The sequence below is a fragment of the Octopus sinensis genome, unplaced genomic scaffold (assembly GCF_006345805.1).
Source record: "Octopus sinensis unplaced genomic scaffold, ASM634580v1 Contig07414, whole genome shotgun sequence".
In the NCBI taxonomy this organism is placed as follows: Eukaryota; Metazoa; Mollusca; class Cephalopoda; order Octopoda; family Octopodidae; genus Octopus; species Octopus sinensis.
In genome coordinates this window covers 1-5,020 of record NW_021830117.1, presented here as the reverse complement: position 1 = coordinate 5,020, position 5,020 = coordinate 1, and the positions used below count along the sequence as shown (strand labels likewise).

Below are 5,020 nucleotides of genomic sequence, written 5' to 3'. Positions count from 1 at the left end.
AATGAAGGGGATGGAGGAATAGCGTGAGTGAGGAAGATGGCCCCTAGCAACCACACCTTTTAAGATAGGGATTTCTAAGGTAGCCACGGGCATCGTCACCTCATTTTTACATGTCCCCTAAATTTTGGAGCGAATCGGACGGGATGTAGTGGCATTGAAAGCGAGCCAAGCGGTAAAAACGCATTTCAGTTTTATATATAGAGATAAAATACAAAAATAGAGGGTAATTAATAATCATCATCATCGTTTAATGTCCGCTTTCCATGCTAGCATGGGTTGGATGATTTTGACTGAGGGCTGGCGAACCAGATGGCTGCACCAGGCTCCAATCTTGATCTGGCAGAGTTTCTACTGCTGGATGCCCTTCCTAATGCCAACCACTCCGAGAGTGTAGTGGGTGCTTTTTACGTGCCACCGGCACGGGGGCCAGTCAGGCGGTACTGGCAATGACCTCGCTCGAATCTTTTTACACATGCCACCAGCACAGGTGCCAGTAAGGCGACGTTGGTAACGATCACGCTCGAATGGTGCCCTTTTACGTGCCACCGGCACGGAAGCCAGTTGGCTGCTCTGGCAACAATTACGCTCGGATGGTGCTCTTGGCACCCTATTGGCATGGGCACAAGTGCCAGTAAGGCGACACTGGTAACGATCACACTCATATGGTGCTCTTTGCACCCCGCTAGCATGGATGCCAGTCATCGAATTTGACTTTGATTTCACTTGCCTCAACTGGTCTTCGCAAGCAGAGTTTAGTGACCAAAGAAGGAAAAGGTACGCATAAGCGAGTTGGTTACGCTTCTGGCATAGGCCACAGGTTATGGTCTCATTTATACAACATTACTCTTTTATGTACACTTTTTTATGTACATTCCTTTATGTACACTGATTTGTTCTGCTTTTTTATGTTTAACCCTACAGTCTCTTATGTGGTGGTTTAATAAAGTATGTGATTGAGTATTATCTGGTAATTGATATTTGATTTAGATGTATTTCTCCATTTTCTTATCTTGTATTAGTAATTTGTGGTAATCATTTTACCTTTGCCCATATAATACAGTAAATGAATTGATTGCATCGCAATCCTTAACATTTATGTATTAACTTTGTTGGGTACTTCACTAGCAGTATATTGGATATATGTTATCCCATGGAGGGTTGCATTTACAACCCCATCTCAATTTGTATGTATATATATATATATATATATATATTATATATATATATATATACATACAGGGTACAATGGGTAAATTGTTGCCATTTTATATTTTTAATTTCACTCATGCACTTTGTTTGTTTTTGATTTTATTGACTACACAGTATAGTACAGTCAGTTGGGCACTGTCTGTGAAAGAAACACCACTACAATGCAATTCACTCTGCCAGAAATTTGGAAACAACATGCTGTACTGCTTGGCATTTGCACTGGAACCTCCAATACAAACATTTCAGAGTGTTTGAGTGTTAGTCTGAGGACATGTACTGAGAATGATAAAAGTTAAACATCCAGTCAACATCATGGTGTTTGGAGTGATCACTAGTGATGGTGATGTTATACCTTCCATTATTCTTCCCACATGGCCTCAGATTGAACATGGAGTCCTACATCAAGTGCCTGGAGGAAGTAGTGCTGCCTTGAGTCAAAAGGGTGGCTGCTGGAAGACCCTAAGCAGGAAAACTCAGTCATAGCTGTCAGACAATTTCTGTGACCACATCACCCCTAACATTTGGCCACCTAACTCCCCAGACTGCAGCCCCCTTGATTATTATGTGTGGGGTGCAGTTGAGTGAGAGACCAACAAAACTCCTTGTAACACCAGAGCTGAACTGAAGGGAATGATTGTGGCAGCATTCACCAACTTAAGCGAGGAGACTGTCGAGAAGAACTGCAGGAGATTTCAAAGTTGTCTGGAGATCGTGATTGAAGCCAATGGCGATTTTATTGAATAGATTTACTCTTTAGTATTTCAAGATATTCTTATGTAAAACGAGATCTCAGTGTTATTTTCATTTTTTGCAAAATTTTAGACAATATATTCACTGCACCCTGTAAATTGTGTGAGAGAAAAAGTGTATGTGTGTGTGTAGTCTGTGATGATGTAGAGTTTTACCTGTTTTAGATGCATTGTTGTTGTTTTAGGTTGGTAGAGGAAATGTTAAGTGGGGTATTGTTAGATTGACAGAATTCCCTACACATCACTTGTGTTTGAGGTTAACAACTCAAATATTGAATAAATCAGAGTAGATTGTTGTTGATAATATTATATCTTGTTTCGTTTTTGCTATTTTAATATTTTTTAGTTGATGGTGCCATCCACAAAGCAGCTGGTCCAGAATTGAAACGGAAATGTCGAACCTTAGATGGCTGTAAGACTGGAGACATTGTGAAAACAGACGGTAAAGCTGAATGTTTTATATTTTTTAAATAGTTCAGCAAACAGGACATATGAGATCGTTATGTGGAACATCACATAATTAATAACTTACTTTTAGTTGTGCTAAGGCAAGAGACAGACTATATTACATAGTAATGATTAGTTTTGTATTAATTAAAGTAATTCTCTCTGACATTTGGAGGTTTCTTTTGTTGTTGTTGTGTCTTATGTAGCAAATGAGATTAATAACTCCTGGATAGTGCACAACCCTAATTGTAACTCCCCAATTATATGTATAACTGATTTATATTTCATTGATGCACATTACTGAGACCTATAATTACAGGCACCCCAGCCATGACTATTCCCACTTTTTGAAATTGCATGTTATAAAGATTGGTGTCAGAAGGAGTATCTGGTCGCGAAACATCACCTCATAAAGTCCTGATCAACAAATGCCAGCACGGAAAAGGATGATGGTGATATAGACACAACTACATTGTTCAATCTGTTTGAGGAGAATTTGGGCTGCTGTCTCTAGCTAGTCAAGCAATCTTTTAACAAGCAAATTCATTGAAAGGGAGCATATCTCCAACAATAATGGCCATACTGTAGCATTCAAAGGGACTATATATCTAACAATACTGGCCATACTATAGCTTTACACACTTTGTTTGGCATCTTTTTATAGCTGATGGGGAGGTTCATGTTTAGCTTCAGTTCGCCCCTGATTAAAAACACCTACAGCTATGATCATTTCGAGATTTTTTTTATGCTTAGGATATCTAAGCATAAAATACTGTCCAATGTATTCCTTCCTTTAACTGAAATGGAAGTTTCATGATTGGGAAAAATGGCGATGACAGTTCTTGATCATTTCTCCATTGTGTGAGTAATTATGTAGGATAATTTCATGGGTGATTATCAAGAAGAGATCATTTGCTCACCTTAACCAGTGATTGAAATCTGAGTGACAATTCTGTTTGCTTAAAAATTTAACCTTTATACAGTTGTGAGATTAGCAATAACAAATTTTGTTTTAATGGAGGTGCTCCAGCATGGCTATAACCTACTAGAGGAACTAATAAAGCAGTCAGATTTGTTTTACAGAGTATATATTTTTATTTTATTTTATCTTACTTAATTGTTCCCTACATTACACATGCACATATGTGTATGTATGTATATATGTGTATATGTATGTATGTATGTATCTATCTATCTATCTATCTGTTTTCCTATCTCTGCAGGATATTGCCTCCCAGCAAAGTGTAAGTTTACATTTTTTTCACAAAATATGACAAAAACATTTAAAAAATTATAAGAATTAAATGAATCTGTTTTCTGAGATTACTAATTACAACATTCACTTAATCATTATACATGTTTCTCCACCATCTGTCATTTCTTGGCCTCCACTCCCACAGTCACTTAATCATCAAAAGACTAACCTCTCTTTTATGTATCTCTGTTTATATTGTGTAGAATATTACCTTATGGATTTTAGTTAACATTGTATGTATAGATATGTGAATCCCTTGTCTGTGTACACTATCTTTAGAGTCCTAGTGTATCTAGGATTATATAGTTCTAGGTATACTAGGACTACAAAGTGTGGTCATTTTTAAGATAGTTTGGTTATGACTTGAGGGAGATTTGTTTGCTATTTCTAGTTGTATGACCTGATGTATGTTCTCTGGTTGGCTTTTACAAGAATTCTTTCACTGGTTTGTACAAATTTTTTTAAGCCACCTAACTAGTTTGTAGTGATAAAGATTTATACAACTATAAATTATCATTATTTTAAATGGTTTGACTTGCAGTGAAATATTTTCTCATTGTCTAGACATAATCCATACAGTTGGTCCAATGGGAGAAAAAGCTGAAGAGTTGAGAAGTTGTTACCAGAAATCATTAAATTCTTTATTAAAAGATGAAAGAACAATTGTAATTATTGCTTCTATTTTATATTTCTTTATTTTTTTATTTTGTTTTATTAATTATTCTTAATTGCTTATGTTGCCACCTCTCAGGTGCAATGTCTAGCATGTTTTAAAGTGAAACAATTATTACCTAAAGGAATATTTATTGTGATTACCCAGGAGCCAGAATATTCTATCTGTAACATAAGACATTGTGACCTTATTTATTTCCTAAAGATAATATTAGGATTACACATGTACATAACCTGCAACAATCTAGCACTTTTTACTGCCAATGATGAGCCTAGAGTATGGGGAGAATGAAGTCTTATCAACAAAGCACAGCAGAAAAGAGTAAGAAAAATTATTGAGGCAATTCACAAGAATTGAGTTGATGTGTAAGTTTGCGCAAGACAATGTTAGAACAAAGATTGAACTCTCGACCAGCAATGTTACAGTCTGTCCTAATGGTTTAGAATGATGCTGAGTGGTTGGAGACATAAGATCAATGCTTTCCACAATGGGTGAATGAAGAAAATCTTTTGGTTCAACAAAGTAATAAAACTGGTTGTAACAGTGTGTTATTTAAAAGAAAATGCCACCTCAAGTAGCTGAGCTTATGTCCTCAGACCAGGACAGAATACCAGCATGAGCTTTAATATGGCCATTACCTAGAATGTGAGGGAACAGAAGGTGAACAGAGAGAAATAGATTTTGTAT

General features: G+C 36.6%; 1 long non-coding RNA gene across 1 annotated transcript; it reads left to right on the top strand.

The window, feature by feature from the left end:
* The first annotated feature begins 2,246 nt into the window (after positions 1–2,246).
* Positions 2,247–4,378, top strand: LOC115227837. Its single transcript, XR_003883166.2, has 3 exons — positions 2,247–2,400; positions 3,629–3,649; positions 4,225–4,378. It is a non-coding gene; the product is annotated as an uncharacterized LOC115227837 (long non-coding RNA).
* The last annotated feature ends 642 nt before the right edge of the window (positions 4,379–5,020 follow it).